This window comes from Fringilla coelebs (genome assembly GCF_963513975.1).
Source record: "Fringilla coelebs genome assembly, chromosome: 3".
Lineage (NCBI taxonomy): Eukaryota > Metazoa > Chordata > Aves > Passeriformes > Fringillidae > Fringilla > Fringilla coelebs.
The window spans coordinates 7243193-7269992 of NC_140030.1; positions in this window are offsets into that span (position 1 = coordinate 7243193).

A 26800-nucleotide genomic window follows, 5' to 3' on the forward strand; every position below is an offset into this window, starting at 1 on the left:
AAGCGTCTACAACCTCTCTGGGCAACCTGCGCCAGTGTTTTACCACTTTCACTCTAAAAAAACTTCTTTCTTCTCTAACTTAAACCAATTCTTTTTCAGTTCAAAACCAGTATCCACAGGCCCTGTTAACATCTTTGTCCTTGTCTTTTCTATAGGCTCCTTTCAGGTACTGAAAAGACACAGTCAGTTCTCCCCAGAGCCTTCTCTTCCCCAGGCTGCACAACCCCAGCTCCCTCAGCCTGTGTTCCCAGGAGGGGTTCTCCAGCCCTCTGAGCCTCCTCTGGACTTGATAAATTTAATTTTAACTACAGCAAAGATTGGAAAACACCAAAACAAAATCCTAGTGTGATGAACATAAAACCTCTTTTCTGCTGAGAAAATAAATTTCACAGAATTATTGAAACAGAGTAGAATCAGAACAAAATAATTCACCTCCTGTTACCTTCATCTTGCCAGATATAATGACTGGAAAAATAATACAATTTTAAAAATCACTTTGCCAGAATAAAATGCTGTAGTGATTAGAATACCTGCAGTGTGGACCTTCTAGCTGATTAGGGTCAGTTCAAAAAATGGTTTCTTCTCAGGGAATTCACTGATAAATTGGACTAAGGAAATGCACCCTACACTGTAGTCCATGTGTTGGTCTCCACATCAACATACTTGTCACTGCCACAGCTCTTGGATTCCTAATAGTAACTTGGGAACAAATATTTATTTCAGTGATGCTTTCTGCTGTTTGCTATCCTAGGGAACACCTTTAGCACAAATATTTGGGCTTTTGGATGAAGGCAGACAAATTATTCTCATCAGAACTGTAGACTACCTGAATGTCTACTTATTTTAAAGGTGAATTTCAAGGTTAGCACTGCTGTTCTGTTTCTAGATTGTTTATTAGTGATCCGAAAGAGCACAGGAGCATAATAGAAAAAAATTTAGTTATTTCTGCAATTCACTGCAGCTCCTTTGGTGTCTTCCCAATAAATTTTGTTAGGAGAAAATGAACATTCATCAGGAACAAACCTAATTATTACTTAAGCATTCCTCTACTAATATATAGCATCTGCCCTGCATATTTAGGCAGATGTCAAATATTTTTGTGTTGTTGAGTTTTCTGTTGAGATTTCCAAATTTACTGTGAATTAATTCCTCTCCTCTCCTCTCCTCTCCTCTCCTCTCCTCTCCTCTCCTCTCCTCTCCTCTCCTCTCCTCTCCTCTCCTCTCCTCTCCTCTCCTCTCCTCTCCTCTCCTCTCCTCTCCTCTCCTCTCCTCTCCTCTCCTCTCCTCTCCTCTCCTCTCCTCTCCTCTCCTCTCCTCTCCTCTCCTCTCCTCTCCTCTCCTCTCCTCTCCTCTCCTCTCCTCTCCTCTCCTCTCCTCTCCTCTCCTCTCCTCTCCTCTCCTCTCCTCTCCTCTCCTCTCCTCTCCTCTCCTCTCCTCTCCTCTCCTCTCCTCTCCTCTCCTCTCCTCTCCTCTCCTCTCCTCTCCTCCCTTCATACAACAGAGAGCCTGCAGTACTCTTCTGGTTATTATATACCCATGTGAGCTACAGAACAATTTTTTTCAAAAGTCCTGTACAGAGGGCAGATAAAAGCAGGCACTGTGATTTATCAAACGTAAATTTAGACAACCAGTGCATACACAGCTACCTCCAGAATTTTCAGCTCACAAAAAATTTCCCGCATTTACAACCTTAATGCATGATTCCTCCAAATTATTCTGTTCACTTCAGGACATCTTCTTCTGGAAAATATGTAGTCATCCAAGTATTAGTCATTTAATTGGTTGAATCTAGGTCTGTGTGTGTCTTATTTGACTTTCAGTTGACTTAAATAATTTTTCTATATAGTCTCTGACCCCACAGACATCAAACAGCAAACACAGCTGCTCTGTCCTGTGTTTTGTGCACAGCAAACTCTTCCCCTATTCCTTATTTCATGTATTTCCTCTGACCAGCCTGCTTGGGTTTCTTCTGAATTGGCTTTCCTTTCCTCTGTGAGTGCAAGTGCTTTGATCTTTTTAATTCCTTTTGCAAGTGCATGGATCAAGCAATGACTTCAGCCTCAAGTTCTGACCTACTGCTCCACTACCAATGATCAGTATAGGATGTTTTGGGGATTTTTTCTCTCTTGGCAATGCAGAAGAAACTCTGGACTTCCTCCCCTTCTGTTGGAACATGGATCCCAGCTAGTGACTGGGATCCCAGATGCACATATATTTTATTTCATTCTGTCACTTGATCATCCTGTCTGCAGAGCCCAGGCACCCTGTTTATCAAAAATACCAAAAAATAGAAAAAAAAAATTGCATTAAAAAATGAGCATGTGATATAGAAAAGATGGTCCATACCTATGAAAGTGTCTACACTTTTGTAATATAAAAGAGGATATAGAAGAAGAGAATTGTTTGGGCTCGAGGAAAAATTTCTCTGCCATTTGAAGTCACTGGAGACAGAAATCAATAGACCCCAACTGCGCTTAGCTGCACTATTTTCCACAATCACAGATTTTAGAGTTGGAAGAGCTATATTAGGCTTATCTAATCCATCTCCTTGTCATGGAACTGTATTGTTATTTACTGTACATTCTCCACTGCCTTTCCTGATTTAGCTTATAAAACATGTAAAGCTTAAAATAGCAGGTTAAAGACAAGAAGTGAATCGTTAACTTAGGCTTATTCTGTCCTACTAAAATACAGCACTTTTCTTTAAAACTGTGACCTCTGTGTATTCCTCAGCTCCTTTGTGACATTGCATTGCTTTACAGCAGCAAAGATACAAAAAGTTTAAGCTGATTTTATTTGAGACTTAAGCAGATTGTCCCAGGATTTGCCATCCATTCTAAAGAACATATTTCTGTCTCATTATACATTGCTGAGTTACTCTGAGTGTAAAATAGCAGTGCAAAAGGAGAATCCCATGGAAGAAGAAACAAGGCTCGGGTAAAGTCTGGTTGTCAGCCAATATTGTAAAAGATTTTTCATATCCTGCACACAACACACAGCTGTTAGGAGCTCAGCACCTGGGAAGTGGGAGAATTAAGGAAAGTGGCTTTAAATGATAAAAGGGATCTGCAGAAAGACTTAGGGAAATGGTCCATGTAATAATGAGCAAAGCAGTTGCTGAGACCCTGGAAAGTTGAACATTTCATAATATTTTAATTTACCATTTTTTAGGTAAAATACCTTGGCCTTGATACTGATTTCACCTGCTCAGAAGTTACAGTGCTGCCTTTTCACTGACTCAGAAGATGACCCCAATTTCTGCCATCACAGTTCACAGCAACATTTGTCCCTTGCACTGGAACACAAGTGGGTTATTAACCAATTCTTTTGCAAGTTTAACCTTGCAGCCTCTAAAGATTCTAGATATTAATGTTTTAGGGGGTTATGAGTGAGAAAAAAAAATAACTTCAGGCAAAGCCACACAACTAAATAATGTATTCTGACTTCTAACTGGATCCTGGATCTTCCCATTCCCTGGTATTCTTTCAATGTCAGAATTCTTTCACTTCTGACTGTTGTTGGCATTCTCCTGTTTCTTTCAATGAGAATATTTCTCTTGTATCATATATTCACATCTTTTAGGTGCTTCTATTTCAGTTCAAGCATTCAGAAAGTTGCTGTTTCCAAGTTTTTTTGCTTTTTCCCCCACCAGGGAATCTCTGATACCTCTTTCCAAGGAAGAAAGAGAAAGGCAAATCTCAGTAGGCTGCAACACAAAATGACAGGATAACAGATATTGCTGGTTCTTGCTCTCACCTTAAGGTATATGGAATGCAAGTTATCCATGCATGCACATGGCAATGGAGATGTTATGACATAACAGATGTAGGGGGATGGGAAGGTCCATTGAGAACAAATAAAATCACAGAATCACAGACACAGAACTGCAGAATGGCCTGAACTGGACCCTAAAGATCTTATTCCAACCCCTCTGCTTTGGAAAGAGACAGCTTCCACTTGACCAGGTTGCTCAGAGATCCATCCAGCCCAGCTCTGAACACTTCCAGGGATGGGGCAGCCACAGCTTCTCTGTTCAACCTGTGGCAGGGTCTCACCTCCCTCACAGCAAAGAATTTTTTTCCTAATATTTAATCTAATCCTATTCTCATTCCGTTTGAAACAATTCCCTTATTGTCCTACCACAATATGCCCTTGTTAATAGATAAAATCCCTTAGCCTTACCCATGATGTGCTCCATCCTGTTTGATCAGGTCTGGGCTTCACAAATCATCAAAATCATCAGCACCAGCTCAATGCAAATATTACATCTGTGCTTTGTAGGGCAGGCAAGAGGTTAGGAACTGCCTCAGAAGGAAGATTAAAAAAATAGCAAATGTTATTACACAGCTCTGTAAATGGATGTTGCATCCACAGATTGCATGTGATATGCTGCCCTGATTCCCCAGTCTCCAAAGGAATAAAGGAGTTAGAGAGTAAAGCACAGCAAAGCAAGATTCCATAGAAAGAGACAAAATATACGGGACCTTCTTCTTTGTGGGACATAATGGAATGAGAGGAATATAACAACTGTGCAGCACCTTAGAATAAGCATCAGTTCAGGTCTTTAATCCTCTGCAGAAATTTGTAAGCTGGAGAATGTGTTTCAACATTCCTCGATCTCCCTTTCCATTAGAAAACAGTGATTAATTGCAGTTTCAATAGTAATAACTATAGAACAATGCATATTTCTGCCACCTATAGGAATTAACTCTCTTTGAATGTTGCTAAGACCTTTGCATCAATGATGATGGAGAAAAATGTGCAGTTTTGCACTAAAGGTCCATTTTGGTCCAGCTGCTATAGCTGCCCATAGGGACACAATAATTGAGGCATCTGGACCAGGGGAGCAGTGCATGGCTCACCCCTGTGAGGGATTATGTCCCTCTCATGTCCCTCTGTGATTCAGTCAGGGTGCCAGAGTCAAGCAGCTGTAGAGTGCAGCCAGACACATCTTTGCCTTACAGGCATTTTCCTTCGCAGATTTCAAATTCCTCCCGTTTCTCTTCTCAGCAGACCATCAGAACGAGAGGTCTTTCAAGCCTGGTGTCTCACTGCAGTCACCTGGCAGGGATCACAGACACCAGCATTAGAGGGTTGCTTTATTAAACACTTCATGTGCAAGTGAGGAGGGCTGGTTCTCAAGATTTCATTTTTCTCTGTGGAAATGGGAGTAGGTTTCCCAGTGGTAGCCTCCACCTTTGTTAAGATTTTCATTATAAGCATTTGTAGAAGGAAAGGAATACTAAAGGATCAACAAGGAGCCACTAGATGCTATTTAAATAATGCCTATAACTACAACATGTTCCACTTATTTTGACTTCCTGAATGGAACAATGACAACGAAATGACTGACCATAATATGATTTGGGTAAATTCTAGCTAGAGCAGCTAAACACAATTCCTTACAGTTAAACTGAGAAGATATGAACAAAATCCAGCAAATAACATTGTCAAATAACCCCAGAATTTCTAGCTCAGATCCTCTATAACTCACAGAAACTCAAATCTTTCTAGATCTGGTGTGTGTTTTCTACTCTGATGCAACTGCTCTTTCCTGCATATTCAAATTTAGAAGACTAACATGTTTTATTTGAAATTTTAATTCTAGATAGATAGCAAAGTATGACCTGAGTATGAATGCAGAAGAACCTGCAGTTCAGAATGCCATTGGAGCCAGATTTTAAGGGTATTTTTGTTCTCTCTGAGCTTCAGGTTCTTAAACATGTTTAACTATGTGGCTCTGAGTGAGGCTCTTTATATGCAAATGATAGGCAGATTAATTCAATAGCTCACTTGGAAGATTTAAAGGAAGGAAGAGAAGACCTGCCTGCTGGAACACTGAGCCCAGGGTACAGCTGTTCAAGAAATACAGCAAAGGACAGGTTTGAACACAAGAGAACATAATGTACGAGTTAAATAGGCTCTTTCTGAGCTTGTAGCAGACTCACTTCTAGCTTTCACTCCTTTCCAATTTGGCATCTGGCCCTTCTTAAAATTTCCCTCTATTACAGTGGAACAAATTTAAACCCACTCCAGAAGTGCATTTACTTCAGAGCTGATCTTTTCTCTCCTTTTCTGGTAGATGCTCTGTTGTCAAGCAAAATAGCCCTGCCCCTCCCAACAGGATGAGAAGGATTCCAGCTAAATGCATTGCCCTCCACCTTCCAGCAAACATTCAGAGCTCTCTTCCATTAATGAGAGATTTATTTCAGCTGAAGAACATATCCACAGGGGAGCAACTGGTCCAGCTCATTTTCATGCTGATATATTTTCTTCTCTGGGAACTGCAGAGTAACAGCATCACTGCTGCAGCACACAGCTGAGAAGCCACTCAAAGGCACTCCTGAAAACAGCATAAAAGGTTTTCTGTCCCCAAATTCTCAGTCTGAGGCAGATTAATGTGCACCTTCCAAGAAGTTGCATTGCTTCTGCTGATTGACTGCAAATTTTTCTGAAATCCAAATCCCTGATTTAATCTAAGAAATTTGGAGCTCATAGCCAGCTAAATAAACAGCAAAAATTTTCAGGGAAAATGGGATCAGAAAGCAGCACATGCACTTCAGAATTCAGGGAAGGGAGATACAGCACCACAGCTGCAAGTTTCATACAAGTGTGTGTTCATGGATTAAATTGATGTCTCCAAGCTCAGTAGTTATAAACTCATCTCCTGCCCACTGTGTTACTTCATAATAACCCACAAATGGTAAAAAACCTATTGTCACTGCCTTAGATTACTGAGCAGAGCTCCACAGTTACACAGATCTTGTTATAAGGGTCTTCAGACTGCAAAAGGTGGAAAATCATTGTCACTGTGAGAAATGGACTGAAATAAGTAAAAAATGAGTCATTGTTTGTCCCACTGTTTCACATCTCTTTCAGAAGGCAACTTATATTGCAGCTGACAGAAAGTCAGTTTCAGTAGATAAGAGCATCAACCAGATCCTTTGTGCTGTGACACAGAAGAAGCTTCCTTCTTATAGGAGGCCTCCAATGGGATGATGCTCTTTTAAATTTGAAGGGAAACATTGATGACAAGTGTTACTGAAGGCAAGGATAAGAAAGCAAACAAAGCCGTGCTGAAATGAGTGCAGCAAAATCAATGTTTCTAAATTTAGAATTAAATTAATAAATTAAAGAGCTGAATGATGTTTCTCAAGTTGTTGCAGACATCTAGGAAAAAAAGCAGAGTAAATTGGAAGCATCCCTATTTCATAACAAACCTTCCTTCCTTCCTTCCTTCCTTCCTTCCTTCCTTCCTTCCTTCCTTCCTTCCTTCCTTCCTTCCTTCCTTCCTTCCTTCCTTCCTTCCTTCCTTCCTTCCTTCCTTCCTTCCTTCCTTCCTTCCTTCCTTCCTTCCTTCCTTCCTTCCTTCCTTCCTTCCTTCCTTCCTTCCTTCCTTCCTTCCTTCCTTCCTTCCTTCCTTCCTTCCTTCCTTCCTTCCTTCCTTCCTTCCTTCCTTCCTTCCTTCCCCACAGAAATCCCATCAGTTCCTGCCAGGACAGCTGGGATCACAGCCATTCCTAAATCAGGAGACACCCAGTATAGCTGCAGCTTCAGGCACACCCAGCTCTCCCCTCAGCTTGAATTCCAGTTTGCTTTTTGTTTTGCCACAGAGCACATCCTACAGCTCCATAAAGCAAAGGCATCTGCAGGTAAAGATCTCAGAATCACTTGCTGTAAAGTAAAGAAATGCTGGAGCAAAGAGTTTCTAGAAAAGACAGTTTCTGCTATAAGAAAAAAATGCTGAATTTAACATGGTTTAGGATGACCAATAAAGATAAGTGATATTCCAATAAACCTATTTTTTGAGCTGTTCATCTTTCTTTATCATGGAAATAGAGAAAATATGAAGAGCATATTCATGAAATGTGATGCTGGAATGTGACCATTGTGTCATTAGTAATCATTCTACAAGCTGTATTTAATTCACTTCAGGAAATGGAAATCACTGGAGGAAGGTTTTCAACCACATGCACTCCACTTACTGGTATTGTATGTGATGTAGAAATATCTCAGTGGATTTAGCATTTTTCAATAGAGAATGTGAATTCCTTCACCATTTCTATGGACAACACACACACAAACAAACAAAGAAGACCAAACAAAAAAACCCTTCCACCTGACTGGGTTTTTATCTCTGGATTGTACCAGCCATTATTTCAATGATGGCAAAATTATCTCAGTTTTGATCCATGCAGTAGAAAAAGTCAGCATTAGTGGACAAAAGTAAACCATGTCCCTTAATACCAGGGAATTCTGAGGAATTTTCTCCATGTCGACTCATGAAGTAAGCAGTGGGAATCCAGGTTTTCTGCAGTGGGATCACAGACACAGTTAATGTTCCTTCCCTCAGAAATGGCAAGTGAACCACGATGCTCCATGGCCGGGATCCTGCTCCCTGCACACCACTGGACAGCAAAGTGTGATGTCTTGGATATTACAAAATACAAGATGATTTGAATATGGCTCAATTTTCTATTTTTCTTTTTTCCCCCTCCCCTGTATTCCCATGTTTTTCTGCATCTACTTAGGCTCCAACAGCCCTGGAAAAATCCAGATCAGATGTCAGTGGCAGAACTTTGCAAAACGCCCCCATGGGTGAGGCAGTGACACCATGAAACCCCAGCTCCTGTGAGGAGAGCACCTGACTGCTGCCACCTCCCTCCTGGGACATGGTTCACTCCTTGGGATCCTGAACTCTGTCAACTCAGGACAGTCTGACAGGCAAGAAAATAAGTTATCACAGCTTCATCCTTCTCCTGGGGGAACTGGAAATCATTGGAGGTATGAGCCACATTACTCTTTTCCCCCAGGAAGAGGATGAAGAGTAATGTGGCTCTTTTCACCTGAGTCTGTTCTATTTGCAAACACTTTTCTCTGCTGTTCCATTTCAATCCCATATAAACAATTATTAGAAATGCAGATTTATTTTTCCAAATGTAATTGTGTTCTGCAAACCACTCGAGTGCTGCTAACCATGACTAATGTTAGCTGGCAAGGCTCACAGGGGCAGCAGCTCTTGGAGGTAGATGTGTTTGTGGCATTTCCCTTGGAATGGAAATACAGAGGCTGAAAAATTATGCATAAAGTATTCCTTACACTCCCAAAAACACTCATCTGCCATTGCTGCCTACAGTAAAAACAAATACACACTGAGGAAAAGCCTCCTACATAGGACTCCCTTTATAAGAAGGTTATGAGCACACTATAATTGTAGCAGTGCTGTGCAAGCTTTTTAACCAAGGACTTACAGGTCACTGCCACCCAATAATTACAATAAATTCAGTCTGCCTCTATTTATTTTTTTTTTACTTTGCAAACTGGTACTGCAGCAGTGAAAAGCCTGTGTGGCCGCAGGACCACAGCAGATGGATGTGCAAAGCAAGATGAAATTGTAAAAACCAGCAGATTCTTAGAGATATCACAGGCAGAAAAATCAGATAAAATAAGTAAACTGCCTTTTCATCATAACAGTCTTCCTTTTGTGGGTGTCTGTGCACAGTCAAAGCTCAACTGATTAAATGTAGGCATCTATATCAGGTAAGCTGGATCCCATCTTATATTTCATTGCTTGTTTGACAGAACAAAATATCTAGGAAAATAACTTTTTCTATTTGTATTTACCTACAACCTTTTTAAAAAATTAGATATTTATTATACTGCAATATGTGCAAAGATATGTGCTGAAATTAGCATTAACTTCAGGACATTCATAAAGTATAATTCAGATTGCTGCACATATGACTACTGTTATTAAAAGGAATTGTTTCATTTATTTACTATCATACAACAGTTTGCTTGTCATAGAACATCTTTTCAATTTCATAAATACTCTTAACAACTGGAGCTTGGTACACGCTAGAATGAGATCACTGTCAGTGTGAGGACTTGGCTCCCAAACCATCCTCTGGGAAATCACTGTTGTTTGACAAGTTAATTGTTGATCTAAATGCATACAAACATGAATAGGGTGACATATTTTTAGTGGGTTAAGGTCAGTGAAAATTGGGGCTTTTTAGTTCTCAAAACTGTCAAGATTTGTGAAATCTCCATTTTAGAGACAAAGAGGTTGAAAATGTAGTGTCTTTTCCAAGGTTCAATAGAAGGTCATTTAAGAACCATCATTAAAAAGCATTTATTCTGTAAAAAATGTTCCAAAATTACTAGAATTGTTCAAGAATAACTTAATTCTCTGATCATTTTGTCTTTTTTCTTCTTCAGTGTCACTGTTGGTCCTTGTCTCTGTGAAATGTTTGAATCTTTCTAGGACTGAACTTTCTTTTTAAATATTTGTACAAGGACTCACACAAGGGAGTGCGGGAAGTTAGCAGTGCTCTTTGGACAGGAGGATGATAAATAGCATCAAGAAGAATCCTGACTAGAAATAAGTTTCATTGCCTCCCAAACTTGCCAACTCACAAGTTCAGTTCTTTCTGCAGAAGTCTTTTAATGACTTAAACAATATGCAAAAGAAAGACAATATTGATGGCCCTAATTGAGGTTGTTAATCACTCCAGATTTCAAAACTTATTTGAGGGACTTATGAAGTGCTAACGTTCCTGTTATCAGCCTTGGTTGCAGCAGAGGTTTAGGAAGGAAATGATCAAATTTCTCCTCAAAACAGACATTTGTAAACTCAGGAAAAAAATATTTTTAAAACCTTTAACCACAAAAAATATATGATTGGGTAGGAAGACATTTGAAAACTGAGCTGCAAAGATAGACAGTTGAGAAGAAGAGATAGACACAGTTCCTGTCTGAGGGGGTGAAATGAATTTCAAGGGTATGAGATGAGGTAGACCTGTATCCACCCTCACTACAACACATACACAAGTGGGAAGAGATTTAAGGTTCCCTAGACTTCTATTAATTTGTTATTTTCATGCTTGTTAGCACTTCTCTTTGGAAAAAAAAAAGTTTATGGGGAGTTTTCTTAAATATCTGCATATAAAAAAACCATTTCTGTCTTTTTTACTCTGTAATTTCTTATTTATAGTTGGAAATGGTGCCAGAAACAAGGAAAGTAAAACAATGCTGTACAAAGATTTAGCTCAGGCAGCTAATAGAGTCTGGGAAGGTCATAGAATAAAGTATATAATAAAACAAGAAAGAGAATAAAACTTTCCAAACTGTAATTTGAGCATAAAATGTAAAAGAACTTTTAGACATGCTGGTCTCATACTGTAAGCTGATCCCAAGCACACTTGATATGAATTTTCCCTTTTTCAGAATTCATGAGATATGAATGTGTGCATCTGTGGAGATCAAATGTAATCCTTTAAAATTCACCGCTGAAATTTATAAATATTCCTGCTCTTTATATAAATTGCTGGGAATTTTATCATCAGAACTGTGGCATTTACAATTGTACACATCAGAGACCAAGGGAGACATGTAAATGTTTTGAATAGAACATAGTTCATTATGGTTCTTTCAATCCATAGAGTTTTATGAGCTTTGGAAGGGACTCCATATAAAATTAAACCACATTCATCCAAATAAAATGCATTGAAATAAAATGGGAGAATCTCAGTGAATGTTCAGCACTGCAGTGCTTTTCCACTGCTCAAGGATGCACTGCTGAAATCCTTGCTGCTAAATAACACCCTAATGATTCTTTCTGTCAGCTAAAAGTCTAAAATATAAAAATAACTGTAAATATTTATCTATCATTACAGGGGCAGATCTCTATAAAGAACAAGATAACCACTGTGCAATGTTTACATATTTATTTTAAATGCAGTAAAGGCTTTCCTCCAAGCCTTAAAGAGTGGCAATAGTCTTTTATACTCTATGTAGGAAGGAAATTTAGGTGGAGTTTCTATTTGTAGAACCTCCCAAATGATGAATGATTAATAAACTCCCAAGCCTCCCATATTAAGAATGTTTAAATAGAAATAAAATAATGGGATACAATAGAAGGGATTAATTTAACACCGTGTGTTTCATATTTCATATTTTAGATGTCTCTTGTGAAGGTAGTCCCTCAACCATTTTTATTTGTGGTCAGTGGAGAGAATAGAAACTGGGATTCACCTCATCCCACTGCAGAGGTTGAAAACAGTCCTTTTTATTTTAAAAATATAATATTTCTCACAGCTGATAATTCCATTCAAATTCAGTGGTCATTGAAGCCACTAAACCTGGAGCCTGTTGGAGTGTGTGGAGCTTCATCCCTTGATGGAACACACAGTGAGTCACAGCAGAAGGGCTGACTCAGGAATTTCTAAAAGTCAGTGAAGTCAACAAATTTTGAGGTTAGCACAGCTTGGAAGGAGTGAAGATTTTTATTTACTACAGCAGTTTAGTTTAGTTTACAGCTCTGATCACACCCCACTTAGAGCAGAGAGCGCTCCAAGGTTCCACAGCAAACTCCTCCTAACAGATTGGTGGTGTCAGCAAGGTGCCAGCACCAAGGTAACACCGAACAAAGCTGCTCTTACAGCTCCCACAAGGCACTTATAATTAATGTACAGGAGCAGTGTTCTCCACAAGAGATCCCATTTGATGCATTAAAGGTGTTTTAATGAGCAAAATGCCTGAACTTCCCCATTTGCTGCCAGATTAAACCTTACTTTACTTTGCTGCCCATGATTTGTTCCTGCAGAGTCGCTTTTCTCATGCAGGTTCTTATGTGGGGTTTGCACCATGGGAAGGGTTTGCATATGTCACAACAGCTTCATTAAAAACCACACTGTTCAGGCACGTGGTCTTAATGAAGGACAGAGGACAAAAAATGTAGGACCAGATTTGTCATCTCACAAGAGCAAACAAAACCAAGCTTTGGTGTAAAGTCAGAAGAGTTTTATACTCAACTGTCATCCAGCAGTTTCACAGTTAAATTTCTAACTGTTTCAGTGTTATGATCATGCACTAGATTCAAATAGGGTTTTATGATTTGCTCTAAACATAGTTAACTCCACCTTGGACTCACCATATTCAGGGCAGTATGTGAATACAGGAGCTCATCTGCTCACCCATGAGGCAAGGAGAACCTTGTTCCCAGTGTTTGTCAAGGTTCTCTGAAAAATTTTATTCTAGGATTATCCCAAGGCCACCAGGACTCAATCCTCTTGCCTGTGAATAACATGTGAGGCTTTTTTATTTGACAAACATGGTCTGTCCCATAGAAGTAAAACAGTCAGGACATTCAGAAGTGTGTGCATTTCCCCTCAGTACTTGGACACTTGGTGCACAGAGTCTGACTCCAACTCATGGAGGACAAATAATGCTGCAGCTGCTTTCAGTGGTTAACACAGGGCACTGTAACCATGTGCAACCCCAGACATCCTCGTGGGTCCTGAGGATCCTAAGATCCGTGCCCAGACATTCTGCTTTCAGTGTTTTCTGAGTGACATCAAATATTTCAAAACACTGCTTCAAGAAGGAATTCCAGAAACATCAAAAATGCCCCTTTGTCCTCTAGTTCACAGCAGTTGCTTAAAACAAAAAACAAAACCAAACCAAAACAAAATAAAAAACAAACAAAACCAACCAAAAAAAAAAAAAAGCCAAACAACCACGACCCAAAAAGCAGCATGCCCTCAAAGTAGTAGCAGTTTTTCCTTTCTATGAGTGGTTACTTTGGCTATTTCAACTTTCATAGACTGTTTAATTCCTCTTATGGATGAAATAGGTGTTTGTACTTGTAGGAGGACACAGAAGGACAAAATTGTCCACTGCTGTAAGTGTACAAGCACAGGCAACCAACAAATCTTCTTTGATTTTCTGTCATATGTCATCAAGCTTCAGAACTTGTTTTAATCTCTGCTACTTTCCCCAATGTATCCAAACATTTATGCCTTTGTTTCCCTTCCTGTTACATTTTTTCTCGTTTTCTGGCTGAACTTCTGTTCTTGGAACCTTTGTGCCCCGATCAGCACAACTCTCTGAAGAAGCTTCATCTGCTTCTGCAGTGTGAGCTCCAGGGCTGGTGCAGAGCTGGTCTCTGCTCTAATTATGGCACCAGCTCTAATTATATAATTAAGTGTAGGCAATAAGAAGTAAGTAATACTTTCAGTTTATTTGCTTTGTGAGGAATCACACTCATCTGGGTCAAAATGACCTGACAGACACTTCTGCATGCCATCTGTTTCTGTAAAACACACACACTATTTCTCAGTGCAATATAAACCCTTCTCCTTGTGTTTCATCACTTATCCTGGATTGCTCTTTGATGGGGCATTTTGCAGAGGCCAAACCCTGTAAAAGCCTTGACACTAGGAAGAAAAAATTTTACTGTCTCAGGGGAGAGAACCTCTCAGTACATTCTGATCATTGGCATCATCAGTAAGATTGCAAGGATTTGGAGTTTGTCAAGTGGGAGGGGACCCAAGGATCATCAAGTCCAAATCCCTGCTCCATGCAGGACTGCCCAAAACTAAACCATGTTGCTAAAAGCACTGTATGGACACTCCTTGAACTCTGACGCCATTAGCATCCTCACATTTCAGCAGAATCTTGAACATTCATCCTGTTTCATGAAGAAAAGCACTATCAAAATGTGATCAGAACTGATAGCACCTTCTTTACTGCTGCAGCCCCTTCTCAAGGTGTTGTCCCTTATGCTGCTGCCTTCATTTTCTTGGTTATCCACTTGAGAGTGCACAACCAACAGCATTCCTAAGACATGGTCCCCACCAAGCTGCTGTTGGTGGGCAGCACTTGAATTAAGCCAGTTCTGAACTGTGCCTCACTAAATACCCAGGAGTGTCCTGTACCAGAGGTTTGTGAGCTGCAGGCTGCAGAGTAATGGCTGCAGTTACAGGGGGAGCATCTGTCCTCCTTTTATCCTTTCACTGGTGACACCGATGGCATTGGACATTATTCTCTGGAGAACAGCCAATGTTAGGAACCCCCAGGGCTGGGATCAGCCAGAGTGTGGCTGCAGTGTTGAGATTTCAGCACATACAGTACCATGACAAAGCCTTTTTTAACATCTTTGGCCACATCTGAGAAGAACACACAGTGGCTGAAATCACATTCCTTCAAACAGCAGCTGTTCTAGATGTACTCGTTTTTTCTCTGTGGCATTCTTACCAACAGTTTACCTGGCAAGGACAAGATTAAAAAAACAAAAACAAAAACAAACCCAAAAAATTTTAAATTAAATTCTATTATTTTAGTTTTCTGGAATGGCCACCATGTCTATTGACCTGACATGCATTACAACAAAAGCTGTTGTGAGGAGCCAGAATTAGGCCAGATTTTGGGATCACAAGCTTTTCCCCAGCTGGAACAGCTTTGGGAAAAGAGAAACAGAACAGGGTAACCAAAGAGTTGCTGGGTCAAGAAGTATTTTTGGGTCTGTTGACTGTGATGGCAAAGCCACAGCAACTACCACAGTCCCTGGCCTTCACCACAGGCTGTGGTTTTCCTCTCCTGCTCTGCAGGTCAAGGTTGTCCTGCTACCACTCTTGATGAGGCCACTCTGGAACCAGAAGCACAGAAATTCAAGGTGCATAGAAGTGAAATGCAGCCCTTTAAAATGAGCAGGGAAACAGAATGAGGTTCTCCAAGCAGTATAGTCAAGGAGGTGGGAATGTGTGATATGTGTGGGAGCAGAAGGAGAAGGCATGTATTTTTAAGACAGTTTTACTATCAAAAGTAGAATTTTGTTTAATCTGCCCTCTCCTTCAGCATCCCATTCAACCAGTTGGTGCTACAGCACACCAGATTTGGGGTTTGCTCTTTTTCTCACCATCCTTGTATGTGTCTTCTACAGTTTCTACATCTTTCCTCAAGTCTGTGTTTGTACTTTGCCTGTTTCTCTGTGTTTCTATCAGCTGTCTTCTCTTGGGCCTTATTTTTTCACTCCCTCATTTACTTTCTCTTCTGTCTTTCTGACTTACTCTGTTCTCCTGGCCTCCTTCCAGCTTTGCAGCAGTATTTGTCCTCACAGCATCTTGCAAGGTTTTCCTTGTGCAGATAGGTCTTTTCTTTTTCCCAAATTATTAAAAATTCTAGGCCTTTTCAGACTTCATTTTGAAGTACAGCATTTTCAAATGCATATTTGAGACACTCCCACCAACATCTGTTCACCTATTAAAAAAAAAAAAACAACCCAAAAAAACAACTCTTGCTGTAGAGGTGTTGGATAGAAAAACATAATTTGCCGAATAAGAAATAAAAGCAGAAGGATTCTCTAAGGGAAACAACTTTGCCAAAACCAAAGATTTAATATAAAAACACATTTCTACCACTCCTCATTTTGGGAGCAGTAACTCAGATCTCCCCAAACCAGGCACCTGGTGACTGATTGGCTGAATTACCTCCAAGCTCTGCTGCTCTCCTACCCTCTCTGCTTACTCAGACACTTGGTTTCCATGTAGACATTTCCATGCAAACTCTTTTATTCTGCTTGAACTTGAGACTGAACTCTGCCCACAGAGCCCATCAAACTTGCTAATTTTCTCATTCTAGAAAAGAAAGTCTTTCAAATCCTACACATGTTTCAGAAGCAATGGAGTGGCACATCAGGGCTCAGTTCAGTCACAGACACAAAGCAATCTCATGCCCTTTGAGATGCACTGGGGTGCCCAAAGACAACCTGACACATTTGGCAGATGCAGCATTGAACCTAAAGGATGCCTAAGTGTTTTGGGATGTCACCCTCAGGCCAGGAAGGGTAACCCCAGGAATCTCAGGCACCTATGCTCAGTAGAGCTGCACTGTGAGCACCTCAGGAAGTCTGTACTAAAATTATACAATTATTATAAGCACCATATCTCAGCTTTGACTGCATGACAATCCTTCCCCTCCTCAGTCAGCACACACAACTGTGCTGCTCTCACCTTGGAAGGTTCTCTTGGAGGATGTTGCCCAGTTTCCCACCATAATCTAAAAGTCCCACTAAAAATCAGAATTTTTAATTCTGAGGAGGTGAGGCAATGGCACAGGTTTTCCAGAGAAACTGTGGATGCCCAGTTCCTGGAGTGCTGAAGGCCAGGGTGGAAGGGCTTGGAGCAACCTGGTCTAGTGGAAGGTGTCCTTGCCTGCAGCAGGGGGCTTGAAATAAGATGTTGTTGAAGGTCTGTCTCAGCCCAAACCATTCTATGATTTTAGGATTTGATGTTATGAGGCATTGGGTTGTTTTGTATTTTTATATTTATATAGAGATAGAGATAGAGATAGAGATAGAGATAGAGATAGAGATAGAGATAGAGATAGATAGAGATAGAGACAGAGATAGAGATAGATATAGATAGATTAGATATAGATATAGATGATATAGATATAGATATAGATATAGATGATATAGATAGATATAGATATAGATATAGATATAGATATAGATATAGATATAGATATAGATATAGATATAGATATAGATGTAGATATCCACACATACATTTATACATAAAATTATTTCAGCAATGCATCATAAGGCTCGGATGATCTCAAGCATTACTTCAACCTGACTTGTCCTGACTTGTCCTGAGGCTGGATATGCAGCAGTGTTCCTTTTTTCACAGACTAACTAAGGAAGGTGTTTCCTTCACTCCCTTGCCTTTTTTGAAGATGTGAGCCTTCCTATTATTTTGTTCTCCATGTCATCCCATTCATACCTTATTTTTCTTTTGAAAACTCTGTTCAATGTCCCCAGTGAACACCTTCCCAGTCTCCATGATTTCCCTTCAAACCAGAGGCTACCCTCCTGCTCAGCCCAGTTGTTTCTTTCTTTCTGATAGTTCTATTCTGAGCTCTTCTGTCAGAAACCCAGAGAAATTCTGAGTATGGTGCAGTGCTCTCTGTCTCTCTCACTTTATGAAAAACAAACAGTTATGGCCAAAATCCAGCCATTAGATGTTATTGCAGAATTAGATACGTCTTGAAATGATCATTGTTTACAGGGGCTGAGTTTTCCCATATCAAGGTCCAACTATTCTTAAACTTGTGAAATGAAGTAATATTTGTACAAATTTAGTACTGGGCTGACAATATTTCTCACTATAATGAGAGTGCAATAATGAAAGCATCCTTACATATTCATAGAAAATTTTCAGATCCTTTTAGAAAATAGTTTTCTATTTTAGCTCCCAGTTTACCAGTATCTTATTCCCAGTTGCAGTTGACCTGTCCATCCCTTGAGCTGGACCTTATCACCTCTTAACCGTCCCCATTCTGAGCCTCTGTGAGTCAATAGTCTCCAAAGATGGGCTTAGGGTTTAAATTTTCATTCTTCTTTCTGTGTTTTTCTTTTTCCATGGAGTACCTTGGCTAGAGGAAGTCTTTAGCACTATGGAGATGAGCTCACATTTAATACTGATGTCCCTCCTCAAACCAATTGCAAATGACTAGAGTGCTTTGATCTCCTGAGGGAGAGAATTTTCAATAATTACTTACAACAGCCCTATTAATTCTCAAAGTAAAAGGAAGACTTATCTCACACTCCAGGACTGGGGAAGCAGACCCAGAAGCTCAGCCTTGAGGAGTTAGGAACACCAGGTCGTTCAGCAGAAATATTTTCTTGGCTTTCCTTTTGTGCTGTAAAGAATATGCTCCTGGTCTGGCTCAGGCTTAGGAAGTGGGGCTTCCTTTGTTAGAAATAGTAAAGCCACAGTCACCTGGGACTGGCAGCCTGGGAAGGACTCTGCAGTGGGAGTGAAGGACAGCCAATGCCCCAGATCTGCCTCTGGGAACAGTCACACTCGTCCTCCAAAGCTGGAACATTTTCTGATCTGCACCTCCCTTTCCCACCCCTGTGCTGGCAGCAGTCCCTGCTTTGCTGTTCACATGGGGGAAGTGAGAGTTCACAATCACAAAATCACCTTGTTCAGCTGCCACTGCTGCTGATGGAGCTGAGCAAACTCCTCCCTGTCTATGGAAGGAGTGGCAGATCCCAGGAATAGCTCAGCTCCAGGATCAGCCATTGAATGGCTGCACTTTGGGGGATTTTTCAGCTGTGCCATGACAGCAAGGGGATGGGAGGTGTTACTTGAGGTCTGGGCCATGGAGCTGAGGGCTGCATAACTGTAAAATTCAGAAGAAATTATACATCAAACAAATTATTTAATTGTAGCTTAATATGAACTCTTTGATGTCCTTTGATTTATGTTTGTCAGCATGTAAAGTTTAACAAATTATCTCTCCTGCCTATGCCACATGTGGAGCTGTGGCTTTGATAATTTTTGGTTTTTAGGTCCCTAGGAAAAGTACTGGAAAGCCACAGTCCACAGCTTGTGGAGATAGACATTCAGAAACACATGAGAACCAGGGGCTGAGAGGGATTGTCTGGAAAAATACAAGCCAGACCTTATATGTGACTTTTCCTTGGTGTTGGTGGGAGGATTTTTGCTGTCCTCCCTGAGCACAGTGGATAATCAAAGAGTGGAAAGCACTGGGATGAAGAAAAGCCCTCAGGTATTCAAAGTATTAGATTAAATAAACTCAGTGCAATTTGCATTTTAAACATCTTTTGGGGGACTCTGTGGCTTGTGAATTGCTATATTGGATTATAAAATCGACTAGATTAAGTGTCTTGCACTTTGTGCAGCAGTACAGTTTTTCAACTCACCAATTACAGAGGGCTTCTTCTCTGTCCTCTTTCATTCAGCATGCAAAAAACTCAAACAAACAAACAAACCAAAAAGCTAGTCGTGGAATCCAACTTTTAGTATCCTCAAATAAGTATTTTTTTTCAAACACCTCCTTTTTCATAGCTAAGGAAAAAAATTCTTACAAAAACGTGCATCTCAGCCCTATTTTCATCATTTTCAAATGATTGCAAGCGTCACTTTTAGTCCTTTTTAATTGGAGTGTAATGGGGCATCACTAAATTCAGTAACCTTGCAAGCCTGGCCTTTATCCCCTCTTATCATTTCACTTAAAGGTCAAATTCAGCAGGAGCTATGGCTGTTTCTATTAAGACCAAATTAGACCCATGGATGGAGGTGAATAATATTAGATACCCATTAAAAATGAGCAGTGCTCAATATGTTCATGGCACATTTTTCTCCTCTTTACCATTCCCAGTCTCTGTGTTTGTGACACTCACTGGTCTTGCAGTCTCACAGTGCCCAGCAGTGAAGGCAACACTGTTTTAACACTTGACTCTACTAATGCCCAGTGTGAGACTTATATTGACATTGAATAGTCCAAAAAGATTACATCCCAGTGGATCTGATTGCTTTATTTTTTTTTTCTTTCAAAAAGTTTCATTTCATCCAGTAGAATTTACTGTGAAGTCCAGAACTATTCATGTGCTAATTAGCATATTCACATCTCAGGACTCTCCATAGCACCATTGCTTTCACAAATCTCAGTGTATGTGTAGGTTGGTTAAACTTGCTTTTGCAGAGCCAGTAAGTGCTTTGCAAGAATCCCAGAAATCATCTGAGTTTACCTCAGTTCTCACAGCTTTTTTGTGCAGGAGGGGTTGGCATTATACCCCCAACTATTTGGAGGGAAGGTAATCATAGACTCACAGAAGGGCTTGAGTTGCAAGAGATCTTAAAGATTATTCAGTTCCAACCCCCTGCCATGGGCAGGGATACCTTTCCCCTATCCCAGGTTGTTCCAAGCCCTGTCCAGCCTGGGCTTGAACACTTCCAGGGATGGGGCATCTGCAACTTCTCTGGAGAACCTGTTCATATTTGGTTAAGAAATTAAGTTTCAGTGAAAACAAGAATTGCATCCATTCTGTATAAAGGGAAGCATCTACAATACCCTTAAAACTATCCATTTTGGTATTTTAGGGGTAAAAGGGTGCAAAAAAACTTTAAATTTCTCATCTATTCAAGTTATTTTAAAATCATTTGTAACATAAAATCAGATTATAAACACACATTGATGAACTGTAACAAACTCTACATGGATCTTATGCAGAAAAAAAAAAAATGTCCTTTTTTCCCAACCAGAACAACAACTCAGCAACTGAAGTCCCTTGTGGAAGTTAATCTACTTTTTTCCCTACTCAATTCTATTTGTGAGCTTTCCCAAGCATTAAGCCACCTGTAAGGGAAAATATTTGTCTAGCAAACTTACAAGTGTTGTTTCCTGTTTCCATTCTCCTCTCCTTGTTAACATTTTGTGGGCATTGCAAAGTGAGTCTGAATGGCTTCAGTTCCTTTGTAATTGACTCGTTATTGGTTAAATTCAGAGACACTCCTTCTGTGGAGTGTCTGATAATTGCATCCAGTGCTAGGGTCCCAGCACAGGGAGGATTGAACGTGTTGGAGCGAGGGCAGGGGTGGGACACCAGGATTATCAGAGGCATGGAGCAGCTCTGCTATGAGGAAAGACTGGGAGAATTGGGATTGTTCAGGCTGGAGAGGAGAAGCTTCAGGGTGACCTGACTGTGGCCTCCCAGTGCCTACCTGAAGGGAGCTGACATGAAAGACAGAGAGGGATTTTTAACAAGGGCCTGGAGTGACAGGACAAGGGGGAATGGCTTCAACCTGAAAGAGAGCAGGTTTAGATTGGATCTTAGGAAGAAATTCTTCCCTGTGAGGGTGGTGAGACACAGGCACAGGTGTTAACACCCAGAGAAGCTGTGGGTGTCCCATCCTTGTAAATGCCCAAGGCCAGGTTGAATGGGGATCTCAGCAACCTGGTCTAATTCAAGGTGTCACTGCCCATGGCAGGGAGCTGGAACTGGAGGATCTCACACAATCTCACACCACGGATTTCCTGCCCCCTTTGTCCACTCCTGGGCACTCTGTACAGTGCCAGCCTATGACAGGGTGAAACAAAGGTGGGGACAGCAGGGAGAAGTTGGAATGGCACAGCTGTTCCTTTGCTTTGTGAAGTTCCAGACAACTCCATTAGAGATAGGCAAAGCAGATTTGGCACAGTAAAGGCTGGCTGAGTTTAATATGAAGATTTCATTAAAAAACACAACTTTGTGAAGAACCACATCAAGTGTTCACTGTACCCCCAGAGCCTCATGGCCCATGCTTGTTCCATTCCAGCAAGAGTTTGTATTCATACTAAAAGACACTTCCTTCTTCAGCATAGTTTCTCTTTATGACCAGATATTTTATGCATTCAACAATATTTAAGATAATTGAGACTAAGCATCCATTTAAGTCCTAAACAAGGGCTTTACTCTACAGGTTAGCAGGCAGATGGGGAGATCTTCACCTCATCCCAAGGAGAAAGAGAGGGTTAAAGAATTTTTATAACTTAGAAACCTGAAGTCTGCTTCTGAATATTCTTGTTCAGTTGGGCAAGTTTCTGGTGCTATTAATTTTAATGATGCTCCAAGACCAGCAGAGGCATCTCCTGTTACTGAGCATCACTCAGAGAGTGTGAGACCCAGCTGCCCTGGCTCTGTCACCCTGAACCAGCACATTGTCGGGGTCTCTCACTGGTCAGAGTGACCCCAAGAAAAGTTAAAAAGTCTCTTTTCCCAGCCCAGCACTCGAAGAAAGGAGTCTGAGCTCTTCAGTTCTCGGTCTCAAGGTTGTTTATTGCTCCTTATCTATGAAATATTTTCTCCTGTCCAGCCAAGGTCCGTTCAGCAAGACAGCCCAAGGCACTCTGCCTGCCCCCAGGGCAGTGTTATGTCTTTATACTAAGAACTACGTATGCAATGCTTACAATTACTTTCCCATACCTATCATCTGTGTTAGACAGTGAGCTTCTACTCTAAACCAATCTCAAAGTGCCAACATCACAGCAGAAGATGGAGGCCAAGAAGAAGAAGAAGGAGAAAGGCTGGACACACCCAAATTCCTCCATCTTGCCCCCTGAACCTCCATTCTAAAAACCCCGAAATCTACTTTTTCACCCCGTGATAAATTCACTGTCATTCTACTTAATTTGCCGCGGCTTGCAGATCTTCATCTAAGGTTGGTAACTTGCTCCACGGGTCATAATCAAAACCACAGGCATTTCTGGGCTGTGTGCCAGGGCCTCTGAGCTCCCTGGCAGGGGTCTTGGCTGCTCAGGACAGCCAGAGGGATGTCCTGGGTCCTGACAGCACATCTGCACCAGAGTGCCCCTCTGTGCTGCACAGCCCAGCTAAGTGAAAAGAAGTCAAATTTTATGAAGTTGGTTGAAAAGGTAAATTTTCTCAACAGTAAGCAACACAGAAGATAAACAAGAATATAACTAAGCTTAGTAGCCAGTATCGGGTCATTTTGCCTTGAGAGACAATTATAAGTGATAAAAGAAACTTTCCTAGTCTAATTTCGTTACCCGAGTTGAAAGCAAAGAGAAAATACAATACTTGAGCTCTTCTAACTGGTTTCTAAGCCTTTACTGACTCTAAGGGCATCCACACTTATTATCATAGAAACATAGAATCATTAGTGCTGAAAAGATTACCAAGCCCAACTGTGAATCTACCACCACCACCATACTCACCAGTGAACCATATCCTCAAGTGCCATTTCCACATTTTCTGAACACTTCTGGGGGTGGTAACCCCATCACTCCCCTGGGCAGTGTGTTCCAGTGTTTGTCAACCATTTCCATGAGGATTTTTTTTTCCTGTTATCTAATGCAAACCTTCCCTGGGGAAACGAAAGACAATTTTGTATCCTAGGAAAGATAATCCAATCTGGCCTTAAATAAAACCACTGTAACAAAGCAGCCAAGGACATGCCTTGATTTTGGTGAGTTTGACTTTGGGCTGTCTCCAAGACAGCTTTGGGTAAGCTTAGACATGGAGTAAATGTTTTATAGGGAAAAACAGCCCAAGAATACACAATTGCTTATCATAGCGAGAACATCTCAAAAATTTTAGAATCAAAGTTGTTTGCTTTTCTAACTTCAAATTTATTGATGACAGCTATCAACCAGAATTGCCATATTTATAATTTTTATTGAAAAACTGGGGGAATGGGAGGATGACAGTTGCAGACAAAGGCTAGAAGACTAAAATTTATGAGAAGGACACAAAAATATGGGATGACTTCTCCCAAATTACTTTTCTAGGGAAAAATATAATCGATCATAATTCTCAATCTGGCTTTGTTAATATTTCCAGTTTTAATTATGCACAGACCACAGGGCTAATCAGGGAAGAATAATACCTGCTAATGTGTGATCAGAGGAGACAGCTTGTCCTAAACATTTCTGAGTGACAGTGGTCCAGGAAATTAACAACTGTCTCTACATATAAAGAGACAAAGTCATAATGAAAAGAAGAAAGCTAATAAAATAAGAGCTTCTGTTGGCCATATTTCTTCATCCAGCATGGGTCTATTTGTGGCATTCAATTAAAAGTGTAAATCAGTGCTACTGCTTTGTTAAAATTGCAGTACAATATATCTTGCACTGGTGCATTGGTTTTAACATTGCTCTGTTCCAGCTTACCAGGGTTATCAAAAGTAAACGCTGAGAAACCAAAGATCCCCACTTCTAAAAACACCTGTTTCCCATGGAACAGAACCTCAAAGGGATAAAATTCAATGCAGAAAGTGTGAGAGACTTTCGCAGTGCTACACTTAAATATAAGTTGAAATAACATATTTCAGGAGGAGGAAGAATAGAAAATCAAAGAGTTTTGTGAGATAATGGTGACAAGAGATTTGGCTGCTTTTCTGTTTTTTTCCTAAGAGATCATCCTTCTGGGAGCCCTTGTGACTTTGGTTTTGGCAAAGGGTAGTAAAGCTTGCAAAAGGAAGAGTTTGTGGGAAACATAACAAAATTAGTCTGTAAGCACATGCTATAGGCAAATAGTTTTCTCCACAGGAGGCCAATTTAGCTCCAGAAATGTGGAGTCTATGCATTATTTATCTGCCAGAACACAGAACCTAAAACTTGGTGGGAGACAGATGACTTGGGTTTGTATGAAGGTACTCTAAGATGACAGAAGTCACAGATTATGGAAAGGTTGTTGTAGGGGAAAAACCCACTTAGGTGTTTAAACTAAGCCAGAACAGAAGCTGTTTATTAATTTTTTATCAACACATGATTAACTGACAAATGGTGAGCTGTCTGCTCAGAGTCAGGAGCAGTTGTGTGACAGATGAGCACAGGACTGGATACTTACAGATGTTAATTCCTACAGATTTCTCACTGTGCTCTCCCCCTCTGGCTGGGTACCAGATCCCTGCAGCATCCCAGAAGGGATGTTTGACCCAGCCTGGGCAGGCTGGTGATATCACCAGGCAACTTCTGGCACGCCCAAACCAGGCCAACTCTGCTACTCCTCTCCCTTCAAGATCTCTCTACTACAACACAAATCTTCATGCCACTCCTTTAGTTCTATTTGGGACCACTCTTCATTTCAGAAATCCTTTTATAACTCACCAGTCACTCTTTCATATGGCTGATGGTCATCCTCTTTCCTACTGTGGTGAATTTGGGGCACGCTGGCCTCCAGTTTGTGTGTTTTACCCGTGGTCCCTGTGTGCTCTGACACCGGAGGCAAACAGGGATGATTGTCCAGGCTGTTTGCCAAGTGGGCTGTGCAAGCTCTCCATAAAGGATGACAGCCACATCTCCTTAAACTGAATCTCTGGCTTTGAATTGTAATACTACAATTTTGATTGTTCTACTTAAAAGATGTTGGAAGAGGCCATTTGCTCTCAGAGTTTCCTGCTTCAGTTCCCAGTGGTCTTTTCCCCTTGAAGTTTATTCCTTGCATACAATAAGTCTTCCTTTTTTCACGTCTCTGTGTTTATACTGATAAAATTGTCTTTAAATTTAGCTGCTTATTCTATTCACTGCCTGTGGGCTGAAGCCATAAATCTCTAACAGCCATAACCAGAGCATCTGGCAGCCATTTTACGTTTGGTTCACAGCAAGAAATTGCAAAGGAGACTTATGTGTTAAGCTTTCTTCTTGAAAACGAGCAGTTATTCCCTTTGTTTTGAATAGAAAAGGGGGATATAAATGATCCTAGGTGTCTCAAGAAAATATTACAGGGCAAACCGTATATTCCTTGCCCATGCAAATCACATTAGTGAGAGCTATGGATTAATTGGTCCGATCCCCATACAATTTTATCACATTTTCTTTGCTCCCTCCCTGCCATATAACCTCATTAAACAGCTCTTTGCCATGCTGAGAGAGAAAAAGTAGCTACACACCGTCATAACTTTGGTATGCATGTACAAAATGAATTTGAATATCTATCATTGTAGAAATAAATACAGATAGTGATCTCTCTGTTAGCATTCTCTGTACACAAAGACAAATGAAAAGACAATGTTATTAGGATCCCAAAGAGAGTCAGTATTGACTGAAGGATGGCACCTAAATTAGAAGCAGGGGCTGTAGAAAGTTTTAACTTGCTTTTCTCAAACTTTTCTACTGTGATCAGATTTTTGCTGCAGTACTGATGTGTATCTCTTGGCAGGCCAGGCAAGGAGTTGTAGTACCACGGGAACTATTTACAAGTGTAAAAGTGTACACAAGAGAGGACTCAAGTGTATCCTCAAGTATGTTACTGATGTGCTAACACAATTTCATGGATCCCAGTGGACTGCATTATGTTTCACATAGCTGAAGCACCATGCAGCTGGCAGTAAAATACACAGAGACCTCCACTTTTTTGGGCAAGTTTATTAGTTTCTGGGCTCAGCTGACTCTACCTGCTGCTCACTTAATATTTCTGCAAGCATTAGTGAATTGAAAAGCTGATGGAAGTCTCTGGCCTCACTTGGAGCTCAGGCGACTCGTGATGGGATTCTTCAGTGCTGTTAAGATGCCACACGCTGTTGTGCTTCCTGCACTAGGTTAAAAATCATCTTGCAGACATCTTTTTACTTCTGTGAGGCTTAGCACAAGGCTTGCCAGGGGTGGGGAGTCCTGATCTTCAGTTCTTCTCATCTCACTTCCGGATAAAGTTGGTTTTGGCTACTGAGCTTGCAAGAGATAAGCAAATCCTCGGGCCTGAGGGACA